General features: G+C 31.6%; 2 pseudogenes; both read right to left on the reverse strand.

Moving 5' to 3' along the window:
• Positions 1–5,682: 5,682 nt before the first annotated feature.
• Positions 5,683–10,066, reverse strand: LOC106412976 (annotated as a pseudogene).
• Positions 10,067–11,187: 1,121 nt separating this feature from the next.
• LOC125581840 lies at positions 11,188–11,946 on the reverse strand (annotated as a pseudogene).
• Positions 11,947–17,324: the final 5,378 nt, after the last annotated feature.

Here is a 17,324-nt window from a genome sequence, read left to right on the forward strand (position 1 = left end):
GCAGGTTTGCTTACAAATCTCAAGCTATATTGGTTAAAAACTGTTATTTTTCTTCTTTGTGGCGCATATCAGGTTGATAATCGTTTATATAATCACTTGCTGCACATTACGAAACGCGAAAACAGAGAATATTTTTAAAGTATAAGCAAGGTTACATGATGGAATGGGAAGGAAAGCGACAAAACTGAGGAGAATATTCTAAAATTATTTGTTCTTTTTTTTTGACCAAAAAACTATTTCTTCTTTAAAAAGTTATTAGGCTGCAGTAGAGGCTCTAATGAAGGGTTCTAAGAAAAAAAAGCAAAAAAAAAAATCAAAAATGAAATGAAAGAAGAAAATCGATGTTTAATACTCCCTCTGTTCCTGAAAGTAAGATTTTCTAAAGTATGCACGCTTATTAAGAATTTAATAAATGTTTATAATTTAATTTATTTTTTACTTTCTTATACACTTTCCAATAACTTTCCACCAATAAAATTTAATCAATTCAAATATTCTCAATTAATGTTTCTCAAAAGTATAAAAAAATACCTTAACAATATAGAAAATCTATCTTTGTGGAACAAGAAAAAAATCTAAAACATCTTACTTTCGGGAACGGAGGTAGTATAACACTTCAGGCTGGGTGTCGAAGGTGCGGGATCGAGTGGCTCGTCTTCTCCAAGCGGTCGCTTCGTCAGGTTCGAGATGAATGGTGGGAGCTTTGAACCGAGCGCGAGCGAGCTGGAGAACGTGGATGTCAAGTTCCGGATGGAAGGTGGGAACTTTGAACCGAGAGCATCAGGTCGAGCGAGCATGAGACCATGGATCCAGAGTTTCGCTTCTTCGTGAGAACAAGATCCATCTTTTGCATATTTGTGCAACAGGTCCCTGAGATTTGTGATTTTCGGTTTGACCCCGAAACTTTCAAATAGACATATTAACCCTCTATTTTTAAGAACTTACCATTGGACCTTCTTATATTACAATAGGCTCTGAACTTTATAAATTTCAAAATTTACAATTAAAATAGTAATTAGAACCCATCAAAGATTCTTACCAATGGACATGGTCTTAGGTTCTTGTATTATGGTTTCCTTACGTTTTCGCCTTTATATTTTTATATGCACCACCAAGACTTTGCTTTGCAACTGAAAGAATATTTTGTTTAAAAAAAAAATTGTTCTTTTTTGGTAAATGTTTTTTAAATCTACTTTTTGTTTCATTTAGTTTGGATTTGCAGAACTTTGCTTCTATCTAATTAATATTAACTTACAAAAATATATTAAGAGAAAATTACATAGAAAAACTCTAATTTATCTATTAATTACTAGAATAACTCTCTCATTTATACACGCTATAATGATGAATAAAGACCAGAAAGTCATCATAATTAATAGTTTTTTCGTGCTCATGCATATATTCACAAAATAAAAATCATAATAATTGATTAATATTTTTCTTTCAATTGTTTATAAGTTTCAAATCATTTGATAATTTATGTATAAAATTGTAGATTGTTTTAAATATTTCTATTAAATGTTGAATTTATTAAACCATAATTGGATTACATCAATCCGTTGAATTGTACCGTAATGTTTTAGTTCCAAACAAGGTAAGACATTATTTAAATTTGTTAGTTGCATATATTTAAGTTATCTTAGATCTGTAAATATATTATTTAAATTATGTATAATTTGGTATATGTTGTTTTGTGAGATAGAGAGGAAAAAAATACTAATGTTGCTCAATTTAGAGTTATATTAAGAAACATTTCGATACATGCATTTTACGAAAAATATAAATCATATTAATATTTCATTATTATTTATTTTTAAAATTTGAGTTATTTTGCAGTTTATATGTATAAAATAAATAAAATATTGTTATAAATAATAATATGTTGCATTTAAGTTAGACTTTTGATTTTAGATACAAGAATTTAGACTGGTCTACTTACTCATTTTGTGAATATCTTCATTGAACCACAATTTTATTTATTGTAGTTAGGTTAAATCAAAACAGTTTTGTTTTGTTGTATTTAACTTGGTTCTTCAACTAAGATGTGTAAATAGATTTTGTTAAACTATGATATATATTATTTTTTAAAAATATAAAAACTAAAATGATGTTGGTTTATAGTTGCATAAAAAATAAAATGAACTAAATTAATAATCTTTTAAAACCTCATGCGCATATATCATTTAACAGATGGAAAAAATCATGATAATTGGTAAAATTTTATTTCCATTTTTATTTGGCAATTTTTTTTAATAATGATTTTTAACAAAAATCATTTTATGCATACAACTAAATAAAATATCTTAACTAATGTTGTTTAAATAATTTTGTATTTTTTATTTGATAAAAATAATTTCATCGCAATACTTTATTTTCTTTTAAGATTGATTATGTTGTTTAAGAGTACTTGTAAAAGGAAAATAAAATTTAAGATATCAAGAAGAAGTTTTGTGAACTTTCCTTTTATTAAATTTATTTTTTATATTAATATCGCATTTTTAATTTTTAAAATTATTTCCTTTTTATTATATATGTGATTTAGAAAAGGGGAATTGCCACTAATACCACTTTCCTAATACCACTTTTCAACTTTACACTTTTCAATTTTACCATTAAAATTTTAATGGCTAAAGTACCATTATACCCTTATTTAATCAAACATAAGAATATGCCTTCTCCACCAAGAATTTTCAAATTCAAATTCCCCAAATTGATCGACGGTTCCGGCGAGAGAGGTTCGATCCGGCGAGAGATTCGACGATTCCGGAAGAGATTCGACGGTTCCGGCGAGAGATTCGACGATTCCGGCGTGAGATTCGACGATTCCGGCGTGAGATTAGACGATTCCGGCGTGAGATTAGACGATTCCGGCGTGAGATACGACGATTCCGGCGTGAGATTCGACGATTCCGGCGTGAGATTCGACGATTCTGGCGAGAGATTCGATGACTTCGGCGATTTCCCCGGCGAGATTTGATTATTCAAATGACGTTGACGTCCGACAAGATTTGGCGAAGACTACAAACTCAAACGAATTGAACAATCTCTCTTCACGAACGCGTAACAAAGGTCAGAGGATAATAGATAGTGATTTTCGTATCTTTTCTGTAATTTTTGCTTGGTTTCTCAAAATCGATTGGTTTCTGGGAAAGAGACGAAGTTTTTCTCATGAAGTTTTCAAATCTCAGATTTATAAAACCTTATAAATTTTTATCTATGGGGAACATAGTGTTATGTATTTTTCTTTTTGATATATCTTGTTGATCATTCCTTCTCTAATCCCCATGTTCTTATAATCAGGTTATGATGATCGAAATATGTTATATATGTGGAGAATGGAAACTAATAAATGGAATTCACTCGGATTTCATAGTGGATGATCAATGAGGATCTTCTATTAGTATGATTCATGAAGATATCAGCTACAATGATTTGATTGTGGCTGTTTTAGAAGATTTTGGAATTGATGGCAACAGAGACAGTGTAAATCTTAGCTATGTCTCACCTTCAAAATTAAACTTTGGTACAAAAGAGCTTCCTCCAACATTTATTAGGAATGATCGTCAAGTAACATCTTATCTGAACAAACTTAAAGAGAATGGAGACCTTCATCTATGTGTAACCATTAAGGTAACTGCATGAAACTCTTTTGCTAACTTGTTTGTTTATTAGAATTATCAGTTATTTTATAAGGTAGTTTGTAGTACTAATGATTTACTCATTGCTTGAGGAAGTATGCCATAGCAGTATCTATTACAACTTTTACATTTATAAGACTTTATAATAATAATTGTGCATTTTGGAGGATCATTACCACATATACTTTAACTATTAGCTTTTATGTTTTTTTTAATGTTTCAGAGAAGAACTCAATTATCATCAATGATTGTGTCAAATATGATCCATTCACGGGGTGAAGCTTTAATTAATCATGATTTGCCTATTGCTGGAAATAGTAATCCGCTTGAGTTATTTATTACAACTCTTATATTTATAAGGCCTTATAAAAACATTATAAATGATTCTATATTTATCTTTATCTTTTTATGTTTCAGAGGAAAACACAAATATCACCAATGATTGTGTCAAATATGGTTCAGACACAGGATGAAGTGTTAATTACTAATGATTTGCCTATTGCTGGTAGTAGAAATTTCTATCAGGTATTTATGTCACCTTTAAAGTTTATAAGAACCTTATAAAATACAAGGTACAAGATTTATTACCAGCTTTATGTTTTTATGTTTCAGAGAGGAACACAAAAATCACCATTGATTATGTCAAACATGATGCAGACACAAGATGAAATTTCAAGTACTCATGATTCGCCTATTGCTGGAAGTAGTAATGTATTTGAGGTACTTTTTAAAACTCTTACCTTAACATTCATAATTATAAGGTTCTATAAATTGTTTTAGAAATTAGGCTTTATGGAGTTCTATAATAATATCGTTACTTTTGGCAGTATTGGCTCTTATTGAGCTATTATTGGTTGTGACGTACTTATTAAAACTTTGTAAATAAGTTTTTATTTTATAATGTCTTATAAAGGTAATATATACATGTTTATTTTTCTAGAGAGGAACAAAAACACACCCGGAGACTGAATGGAACATCATTCAGAGAGTTGACGAAGTCTCTGGTATACAACATACTCGTATTAGAGACAATCCTATTTCTCCTTCAAGTGGTCTTGTTAGCAATAAGGTACATATAACTTCAATTGCTGCTGCAAAGGCTGGAAACAAGCATGAAAATGATTATGTCGATGAGTTTTTCTCCAATGAAAGGTGTGTTCTCTCAGTCATTGTCGTAATACATTACCACGTTTATAAATGTTTATATAATTGATCGAATTTATAAGGTTTTATAAACATTGTTCTACAACACTTCTTTTTCATTTTCTTTCTTGGTTGTACTTTTATCTAATTCTCTTAATTTTCTTATTAGGTTTAAACTAGCATGTTCAGAGAGTGTATATCATGTTGGCGATAAAGCATATTGGGATATTCCTCCCCATGTAGCTTCGTTTTTCTGTCGCCCTCCATCTACACGCTTTCCTAGTGGCAGGAGGAAAAAAAGAGGATTCCAAGTTCGTGGGAGTATGGAAAATATCGGCCCGTATCCAAACCATCACCCAAGTCTTAGAAATGTAGCAGATGTGGACAGAAAGGTCACAACAAAGGTAGTTGTGTAGTGCATATTTGATAACAGAGTAATATAAAAACTTGTGTGCAACTGATTATTTTTATATGATGTTATAAGAGAGAATTGGAATCTCATAGCTTTTGGGAAACTTTTTATTATTACATTTATCATTTTATAGTGCTTTACAAAGTTTACAGGTGTAATAGAAATTATGTTACTTATTACGAAATGTGTGGTTACATTAACCACCCTTTATAAAACATTAGGATTCAGATTAATTGCAGAAATTATATGTTCTTTTGATATCTTAGCTTACCTGCATGAACATAAATAAAATACGTTTCCTTATCAAAGGATTAAGGTACAAACCAAAAGATATTTTCCTCATCATGGAGGATTAGGGCACAAGCCAAAAGATGTTTCTCATTGAAGACATCAGCAAAAGATAACACTAAAACTTAAAAAGTTTCATTGATATTAGTTAAAAGCAATAAAAAACTGAAAGATCTTCATTTCTTCAAATTTCAAATGCTTCTAATCGGCTTTTTTCAGATCTTCCCATACACGTCCTATCGCATCAGCAGCTGAATCTTCTTGTTTCTTTTGTCTTTTTGATTTGGAGGTGTCAACGTTAGGTTCCTTTATAAGCATAACAATTAAGAAAATCAGAAATGATAATTGGATATAGTCAATGAAATTTGAAAGAACATTTTATAAACCATTATACACAGAGAGATATTTACCTTAGTTACTCTTCCACGTTTCTTTGTAAACTTCACGTGCTTTTTAGATGCATCTTCATTCACTTCTCCATCCTTCAATTTTAATGACACAATAAGTGAAGTTACATAGAGTATATTAAATATTTAAAAAGTTAATCAGTTTATAAATACTTATAAATCAGCTTACTTCATTGGTTTTTGGATTTTCACTTTCTTTAGCATCGACTTCTGCATCATCTTTTACTTGTTGTTGTACTTCACGTGGGGGTGTTACACCTTTCTTCATTCCCTAATATTACAAGACAAAAAAACAACTTATCAATTTCGAATTTAATAATGGCTTTGGTAAATCAGAAATGATAATCAGAAAAAACATTTTATAAACCATTATCCGAAGAGAGATATTTACCTTAGTGCCTCTTCCACGTTTCTTTGTACCCTTCACGGGATTTTTAGATGCATCCTCATTTACTTCTCCATCCTTCAGTTTTGATGACACAATAAGAAAAGTTACGGAGTGTATTAAACCTTTAAAAAGTCAATCAGTTTATAAAGATTCATAAATATGTTTACTTCATTGGTTTCTGGATTTTCAATTTCTTTAGCACCGGCGTCCACTTCTGCATCATCTTCTACTTGTTGTTGTACTTCACGTGGGGGTGTTGCACCTTTTTTCATTTTCTAATATTACAAGACAAAAAAATAACTTAGCAATTTCGAATTTAATAACAGCCTTTGTAAATCAGAAATGATAATCAGAAAGAACATTTTATAAACCATTATACATAGAGAGATATTTACCTTAGTTCCTCTTTAACGTTTCTTTGTACCCTTCACGGGCTTTTTAGATGCATCCTCATTTACCTCTCCATCCTTCAGTTTTGATGACACAATAAGAAAAGTTACAGAGCATATTAAGTCAATCAGTTTATAAAGATTTATAAATTAGCTTACTTCATTGGTTTCTGGATTTTCAATTTCTTTAGCACCGACGTCCACTTCTGCATCATCCTCTACTTGTTGTTGTACTTCACGTGGGGGTGTTACACCTTTCTTCATTCCCTAAGATTACAAGACAAAAAAAATAACTTAGCAATTTCGAATTTAATAACAGCCTTTGTAAATCAGAAATGATAATCAGAAATAACATTTTATAAACCATTATAAACAGAGAGATATTTACCTTAGTCCCCCTTCCACGTTTCTTTGTACCCTTCACGAGCTTTTTAGATGCATCCTCATTTACTTCTCCATCCTTCAGTTTTGATGACACAATAAAAAAAGTTATGGAGTGTATTAAACATTTAAAAAGTCAATCAGTTTATAAAGATTTATAAATCATCTTACTTCACTGGTTTCTGGATTTTCAATTAATTTCTTTAGCACCGACGTCCACTTCTGCATCATCTTCTACTTGTTGTTTTATTTCACGTGGGGGTGTTGCACCTTTTTCATTCCCTAATATTACAAGACAAAAATATAACTTAGCAATTTCGAATTTAATAACAGCCTTTGTAAATCAGAAATGATAATTATAAAGAACATTTTATAAACCATTATACACAGAGAGATATTTACCTTAGTTCCTCTTCCACGTTTCTTTGTACCCTTCACGGGATTTTTAGATGCATCATCATTTACTTCTCCATCCTTCAGTTTTGATTACACAATAAGAAAAGTTACAGAGCATATTAAGTCAATCAGTTTATAAAGATTTATAAATCAGCTTACTTCATTGGTTTCTGGATTTTCAATTTCTTTAGCACCGACGTCCACTTCTGCATCATCCTCTACTTGTTGTTGTACTTCACGTGGGGGTGTTACACCTTTCTTCATTCCCTAATATTACAAGACAAAAAATAACTTAGCAATTTCGAATTTAATAACAGCCTTTGTAAATCAGAAATGATGATCAGAAAGAACATTTTATAAACCATTATACACAGAGAGATATTCACCTTAGTTCCTCTTCCACGTTTCTTTGTACCCTTCACGGACTTTTTAGATGCATCCTCATTTACTTCTCCATCCTTCAATTTTGATGACACAATAAAAAAAGTTACAGAGTATATTAAACATTTAAAAAGTCAATCAGTTTATAAAGACTTATAAATCAGCTTACTTCATTGGTTTTTGGATTTTCACTTTCTTTAGCACCGACGCCCACATCTGCATTGACTTCTGTGTCATCCTCTTGTTGTTGTTCCTCTTCCTCTTGTGTGTGTCCCTATTTCAATAAAAGGATTACATATTTATAATGATTTATAAATTTAAAACGATTGTTCAGTTTATTAAGATTTATAAATCAGCTTACTTCATTGGTTTCTGAATTTTCACTCTCTTTATCACCGTCGTCCACATCGACTTCTTGTTCCTCTTCTTCTTGTGGCTGTTCCTATTTTAAAAAAAAAAGATTACATATTTTTTAATGATTTATAATTCTAAAACGGTTATTCAATTTATAAAGGGTTATAAATAAGCTTACATCATTGACTTTTGATGTGTCCCTTTCTTTATCCCCGTGTTCGACTTCTGTATCATCTTCTTCTAGATGGTCTACTTCACGTGGAGGTCTTACGCCATTCTTCTTTCCCTAATATTACAAGACAAAAAAATAGCTTAGAAATTTCGAATTTTATAATAGTCTTATAAAATATAAAAAACACAATAACCTTAGCGATTTTCTGTCTTTTGGCATCTATATAATTTTGTAAAACTTCTGTTTCATCAAGTTCATAATCGGCATTCTGTCCATTTACCTGGAAAATTATATGTGAGCACACACGCATTGTATTAAGAATATGGAGACGTTATAGATAACAAACATTGGTTTTTGTGGCGGCTTCAGTTTCTTTTGACTTCTCAGTTTCCTGTTACAAGTTAGAAGCATATGAATCTTTCTTTTCATTTACAACACGAAACAAATATAGAAAATAGTTTACCTTCACTGTTTCTCCACGAATGTTCAAAAGAACTTCAAGGTACTACACTTTTTCTTCAAGAGACACTACCTTCTTAGTGAGGAATTCAATATTTTCTTGATAAGTTGCATCAATCCCAGGAACATAATTATTTTCGTCCACTTCAGCTTCAGCAACGGCAATGTCGACACTTACATTGAGCCAATATTGTCTTTTCAAACGATATCCTCTTTTGACAAGATCAACAACTCTTCCAAATTCACAGTCAACATCTTCAACCAAGTCGCTATGCAATTCGGGATCTCCAAGGATACATTTGACATCAACCTGACAAGTGTTTACATATGATCAAACAATCGATAAAAGAAGAATGCAAAGACTAAAACAGTTTTATAAAACTTTATAAACGGTTACCTTCTCCATTTGGTCGAATCTGTTAACCTCCTCAATAGAAAGCGATTTCGTTTCTTTCCAATGCAAGCACAAGGGAAATTGAAATTCATCATGCCTAATACCAAAGAACGTGCCTAGTTGATTCACAGAAGATAACGCTCATAGCTGAATTGGATATATAAAGCCACAAATCGCATATTGATCTTTCTCCGTCAACTTTTTATAGGTAAAGCTCTCCACTTATTTCCGTAAATAATCAAAGGCCAAATTCCCCCAGGGATACTTGCAAAACTCTATGAAATTTCTAGCTCTAAGCAGACGTTCTTCTGGTATACTTGTCACCGGATTGCTTGCCATTAATATCCCTTCCACAAGGATTGTAGCTCCCAATCTTAATCTCTGATCAGCAGTAAGCTCTGTACTCTTTTCCACAAGTAGTTTAAGCAAGGTGTTTAGAGTTTGATTCTTGTTCATCCATGAATCTTTCTTCTTTTTTTTTGTTGCTGAAGTCTCCACTTCCTCTTCATCTTTATCAACAACACAAGGCAGACCCGTTGCCAAGTGGAATTCTCTTAGAGAAAACCTCATTAGTTGTTCTCCAAAAGAAAACCACAAACCCTTCTTGCCTATATCAATTCTCCTTACGAGTAAGTGATGAATCAAATGCCTTGAAAACGCCATATGCTTCTGCCTCCTTCCCATCTTAATTACCGGAGCCAAGAATGAATCTTCAAGCTTCTTGAATTCTTTTCCCAAAACGTTTTCAACTTTACCAACCAACTTCAGATTGGAGCGCTTGTTAATTCTTTTCAATACGACTCCTTCGATACCAGTTTCGGAGATTCTTTTTGGCAAAGCAATCGTATCATTAGATTTACTCATCGTTTCACGTGAAACAATTCAAAATGGTAATGTCAAAGATATGTTTTATAATGACTTATAAAAGTTTTGTTTATCAACACTTGTAAATCATAATAGATCAATCTAAAATTGATTAACCACATCAAAAACGAAAGAACTAGCAATGAAATATATCGCAAATGACAAAAAAAACCCTAATCTACTCTATTCCAAGTTACGACATACTAAACCTAAAGGCCATAACCTCTAACAAAATTAGTCAAATATAACACTAATATCAATCACACATCTATTATAGACAGAGCGAGAAGAAGAATCGCCAAGAAGAACCAATAACATTACCGGAGTTAAGAGAAATCGATGGTAATTGAAAACCACCAGTGAAAAGTAGGTTTTTATAAACAAAGAAATGGAGAACGGTGGAATATAAAAACAGATGAAAAGATGCGGTTGTAGATTTGTATCGGAACAGACGCGAACGAAAGAAGACGATGAAAGGTCCCGTCATTTTACCCTTAATTTTGACGGTTTTATTTTTAAGGCCCAATTTTGATTATCAATGTTTAAGGCTCAGTTATATATATGGTTTAATGCTTAGAAAACAATACTATGGTTTTGTAAACTATTATAGATTTACAAGCTCTTGTAAAGTATTTATACGCTCTTATAAATTATTTATTGGGCTTTATAAATTATCATATATAGATTCATAAGTCTTTATAAATTAATTATTGGAAAAATTTGTAAATCATTTTATACACATTTATAAATATTTTTAAATTATTTATAGGCATTTATATATTACCTTATAACTTATTTCATAAACCTTCATAAATCATTATAAAATAATTGTCAAATTTTTAATATAGATTTAGAAGCTCTTGTAAACTATTTATATGCTCTTATAAATTATTTACTCAACTTTATAAATTATAATATATAGATTCGTAAGTCTTCATAAATTATTTATAGGCTTTTATAAATCCTAATTTACATTTTACCTTGTGGTATCTCTTGAGGGTCTATGATCGGAGTAGCTACATCATCCATCATATCATCTGATTCTTGAGGTAATGGTAACTTCACTCCCTACACATTATTCATTAGTAAAAACATATACTTTAACGATAAGAAAAAGAAGCCTATGACAACACACAAGGGGGTGATAGTTTAAAACTTACATCTACGGGTTCATGGTTTTGTGTTTCAGTCTCAGTGGCTTCTAAAAAAGAAGTGTTACGGTGGCTCTCTCGAGAGGATTTGATTTCGGTGGCAACATCATTCACCTTATCATCTTCATCGGATTCTAAAACAAGTGTGTTACTAGGGCTCTCTTAAGCTGGTCTGATTGGTGTGGCAGCATTATTTTCAAATTCTCTCCGAAAAAATGATGTAGGAAGATTTTAAATTACACCAAAAATGAATACAACTTATGTGTGAGAAAATACCTCATGTGCTTTGATCCAACTACCACCACCTAGCCACTCCATTGACAGCCTAATCTCAGTATAATTAAAAATCGCATCCTCTTTTGTGGCAGCGAAATACACTTTGTACTTGTTTTCAAGGAGAATTTCCGTCACTCGACCTTTGCGCCACCCATGTGTAACAACCACTTCAACATAGTCGTTCAGACTGTACTCTGCACAAAGATCTCGAGGAGGAGATGGCCTGATTTTGCAAATATCAACTATTAAATGTTTTCCTTCCGCTAAATCACTCGAATTTTGTGAGATTGTACATCTTTTGATCAGAAATTTTCTTCTGTCATCTCCTTGTGATCGAATCTCTGTAATTACTAATGCTCGGATCCAAATTTTTTCCTTTTCACGGGTCATTTCCACCAACTTTCCTGTTCTAAACATGTGTTGACTAAATACCATCAATTCAAAAACAATCATACATAAGCTAAAGCCCTCAACAATTCAAAATTTTAGAACTTAAAACATTAAAAGAAAACAATACCTTGTTTTTTATTTTGACCCATTCGGAGCCGATCCAATCAGCTTGAGGTCTCAGTTGGCTTCTGATGAATCTCATTATGTCTGGTGGATCATCAAAGTAAACCAAAAAACTACCATTTGGCCTTTCAACTACGATAAGACCAGTCCACCAACCATTATTAAAATAAGCATCCACCACCGACCCTTCCTTGAATACGACACCCTCATTCAGCCATTCTGGCGGGACCGGCCGAATAAAACTTCATTCAATAGTTTCCGTGCAAGGATTTACACCGTCTTCATTGAACAAATTTTTGTAACAAACCCGAAGCTTTTTTCCTTTTACTCTCGTCGGATTTTGCTCGAGGATAGCTCTAAACCAAGAACCTTTGAACCCATCTTCTTGAAGAGATACTTCTACTTCACAATCTTTGGCAATAGACAAAAGTTTTCCTTTTTTATTCAAATTATTCTTCACTGGTTACTCCTGAAAAGGAATTAGAAATGCAGAGTACAAAAAAAAAATCAAGAAAAGAAAGAAAGAAAGTGAATAAAGATTAAATGAACGAAACTGAAACAAATTGAGATTTTAGATAAATCAATTAGGTTCCATACAAAAATTCAATTCGATTTTGGAGTGTATATACAAAAACAAATAGAAATTTCAATTTGATCCAAATTGAATATAAAAAGTCAAAAGAGAATACATAGAATGTTCTTGAATTAACTTTTGCTAAAATCGATTCAAGTTGAATTTGAACTGAAACTGAAACATATTGAGATTTTAAGTCAATCAATTAGGTTTCAAACAAAAATTCAATTCAATTTAGATTGTTGATTCAAAATTGAAGATGAAACTCAATTACCTTTGCCACGATAATGATTCAAAATGGGGAAGATCGTTGTGTTGATTCTTCTTCTTGGAATTTACGGACATAGAAAAGGATGAAGAAAGGATAGAAAACAAGAAAGCAAAACAAACATGTCGTAGTGGAGAGGATGAAGATGTGGCGTGAGAAGAGTTAAATTTACTGTTTTGCCATCCTTTTGGTAAATGATAAAAAACAGATAAATTGTTGAGGTCCTGGGTCGAACCCGTATTCCGTCTAAACTGAAATTTATAGTAACCTCAACTTACCACTAGACCATATCACATACTCGTTACGGTTAGCACGTTTTCTAGTATTGGTGTTTACATATCATTATTTTGGTATATAAATATTGTAAACTGATTTATAAGCCTTTATAAATTAATTTGTATAAATTTATAAGTCTTTATAACTTTTAAATACGTCTTTATATATTCTAAACTCGATTGATTTTACAAGAGGTAAAAAACCAGTTTTATTTTTTTATCTTATATAAATTTATATGCCGTTGTAAATTATTTTATACAGATTTATAAATCATTTTGGTTGTTTATACGACTTTATAAACCTTAATTCTTTTTTGTTTTATGAACTGATGAGCTCTTGAAAAACGATTTATAAGCCTTTCTATATTAGTTATAGACCTTTATAAATTAATTTTCACAGATTTATAAATCTTTATAACTTTTAAATACTCCTTTATATATCTTAAACTCATTTGATTTTACAAGAGGTAAAAAACGAGTTTTAATAAGGTCTTATAAAGCTACTAAGATATAAATTTTGTAAAAAACCATTTTGTTTTGATTTTACAAGAGGTAAAAAACATGTTTTAATAAGGTCTTATAAAGCTACTAAGATATAAATTTTGTAACTTTTAAATACTCCTTTATATATCTTAAACTCATTTGGTTTTATAAACCATTGTAATAAACCATTTAACTTTCTAAATTAAAGCAAAGCCATAAATCGAAGTCATAAACTCTTAGTATTCATAATACTCAGAATTCTACAAACAAAGATTACCAAACACGCATAAAACAGATACTTTTTCACACATAACTATAAGCAAGTGATATAGTTTTTGTTCATTCTCACATTAGTACTCATTGTAATTTCGAGAAGATATCAACCGCCAACTTTTCTCGGATGATTGCAATTTTTTCTTCACTCAGCTTTGTCAAGTCCACTATACGCATTGCATGGCACTCTATCAGCTTCAATGCATAAACTCTACTTTCTTCTATTTTAAGAACCTGAAACAAAAATGTTTTAGTAATATATTAAGCTTAAGAACATAGCAGATAAATTATAATGTAAGTTATTTGATCTATGATACAAATCTAACATGAAGATTTAATAGCAGTTATAAAGATGTTACATGTGGGAAACCTTCAGATACATTTTTTATCGAGAACTTGCTTGTATCCATGCTGACATCTTTGAAGAAGTTGCGAATCATGAATGGGAAAGCCATTGCATATGCATTAACGTAAGGGACCAAACTCGCATCTGTGAACTTCATTGCTGCACAATTGAATGCTGTGATACTTCTCTTCTCCAAGTTGACTACAACTCCAAGCCAATACTTCTCAGCTACTGCAATAACCGAATAGAGGAAGTTGATATTCTTCTCTATGTTGTACTTGTCAAAGCCTGTTCCAAATTGGAAACCTTTCTTGTCATCTAAAAACTCACCATAAAGCTCATTTATTTCTTCAAGAAACTTCACTCCAACAACTAAGGCAGTTTTATTCAGAAACAAATCTGGATTGTTTATCTGTCTCAGTTTCAGCAATTCAAAACCTGCTTCAATATGCTGAGACAAAAATAATAAATACTCAGAAAAGCGATCATATAGTAAGAAGATTAATATAAATTTATAAGGGATTATAAAGAATTTTTGTTCACATATATTCTAACCATTTTTGAAAAAAAAATTCCCGGAGTTTCAATATCCGAAAACCACTTTGCGGTTACTATCTCTTGATTGATTCTCAGTTTCCTACATTGGACACTCATACTTTTTATGTAGGTATCTATTTTCACTTCATGAAATATATAGTTTCTAATAAAACAAAACTTACTTTTTTTTGTTTGACATTTTCCATTCTCTCATCTTTTCTTTTCTTGTTTTATCAACTGGCTCAAAGGGATGAAGAATCGGATGTTTCTTCCTTGCTCCTGTAAACGGTGGTTGTGTATGAATGGATGGTATTTGACCTCTTTCACTTCTTCTTATTGGAACATTATCTGTATCAGCTTTAAACTTCTTTTGAAGTGGAGGCTCAACATCTTCGTTTACCTACAGACAAAAAAAAATAGTTTTTACAAAGGGTTATTATGTCTATAAAATAAATCAATACTTATAAAGTTTAGAAAACAAACCTGGCTGTCTTGTTGTACCAATATCTTTTTAATTTTCTTTAGAGGTTGGAAAACAGGAATCTCACAAACATCTCTCATAAGAACCTGATTCATGCAAATTGTTTTTATAAAATTGTTTAAGAGACCTTATCGATCATGAAATAGTTTATAAAGCTTTATAAAATACCTCATTTTTACCCTTTCCACTATGACTTTCTTGGGAAAGGAGATCAAACTTAGGAGACGTAAATGTTGGAGTAGGCGATGAAACCTTCAAACAAAAAAATTGAAAATTAGATGTTTATGCTATATACATTAAACATTTACAAGGCCTTATAAAATATATTAATTTTGTACCCTTGTATCAAAGTTTGGAGTATTGAATGTTGGAGTAGGCGACGTAACCTACAAAAGAAATACAAAATTCAATTTGCCAAGCACTAAATCAAAAAATTTATAAACCTTTATATCCTATTTTAGATTCATACATGCGACGTTTGTTTCAAGCAACTTTCTGATTCAAGTTTTTATGTGTCTTCGTCTTGAGTGATTTTTTGTAAAGTAAACCAGAGATCCTCTCCTTGCATCAATACTCTTCGCAGCATTAGAAAATGGAGCAACTCTTCTGAAAATTTAACCCTATTCCTTTTAACCACCTTCTATCAACGAGAACTCTGCTTGTCCTAATATATCTTCTACCTTCTCGACATAATCAATCTTTGAGTGATGGATTATCGCTTTGGGATTATCTGGTGTTTCTACAGCTTCATAAACCCTCCCAGGCAATCTCAAGGTTGTGCAAAACTCGTTGCTATCCAACTGCAATACAAGACAACACTTCTTGAGTTCACGCATCTTATAATTACTTGAAACCCACATTTATAAAGGCTTATAATTTTTCAAAAAAACTCAATGTTCACTATCGATACTCTTTCTCTTAGATCTAACTAGGAACATGACAATCCTCAACCAATCATCTTCTATTTTCTTATAACAGAAATAACAAATTCAAAAAATGACTTGAAACAAACAAAAAGATACCCAAATTTAGGAACTTACTTGTAGAGAATCGTGAAGATAAGAATCATGAAGAGGAGAATCGTGAAGAGGAGAATCGTGAAGAGGAGAATCGTTAGGAGAAGACGACATTTTTTTAGATGAAATTTTGAATCGTGTAGTGTGATTGTTATTCGTCGTCACCAGATGCTCTTTCCAGAGAGACGTCGTGACTAGTGAGAGAGAAGACCTTTTCTCGTCGTCTTCGTGAGAGTGGCCGCCGTGAGTGTCGCCGTTGTTAGAATCGTCATCGTCCTAAAACTTAGTTTATAAAGAGTTATAAATTTTCAAAAACTTAATGATCACTATCGGAAATATTTCTCTTAGATCCGACTATTAATAGATAACTCTTTCTCTTAGATTGAAACAACAAAATCTGAGAAAATTACTTACAATTTGTGATCCTTGCTCGATCTCGCCGTCGTCACTCGATCTCGTCTGCTTCGTGCATGAGAGAGGATACACTCGATCTCGCCGTTGTCGCTCGATCTCGCGCTGTCGTCACTCGATCTCGTCGCCGTCGTCGCTCGATCTCGTCGCCGTCGTCGATCGATCTCGTCGCCGTCGTCGATCGATCTCGTCGCCGTCGTCGATCGATCTCGTCGCCGTCGTCGCTCAATCTCGTCGCCGTCGTCGATCGATCTCGTCGAGAGTGAGAGATATGAAATTAGGTTAGAATTGTGAGAGAGTTATTTTTGTCTTTTGCTTATTAATGATTTAGGTATTTCTGAAAATGTCCTCCTTCTAAGTGTATATTTGAATAGTAGTACTAAACAAAGTGTAAAAGTAAAATTTCCCCTTTAGAAAATTAAAAAAGGAAAATATTTTTTTGATATCAAAAATATTTTTTGTGAACTTTCTTTTTAGTAAAATCTCTTTTATGCGTTATAATAACATTTTATTTTTAATTATTTCCTTTTTATTAAATATGAGATTTCAAAATACAAAAAAAATATTAAATTCAAAATTTAATTAAATTTTATAAAACAAAATGTAAAATAAACAAAATAAATAAAAAAAGGGAAATCAAATAACATCTTAGTA

Source organism: Brassica napus, chromosome C2 (genome assembly GCF_020379485.1).
Source record: "Brassica napus cultivar Da-Ae chromosome C2, Da-Ae, whole genome shotgun sequence".
In the NCBI taxonomy this organism is placed as follows: Eukaryota; Viridiplantae; Streptophyta; class Magnoliopsida; order Brassicales; family Brassicaceae; genus Brassica; species Brassica napus.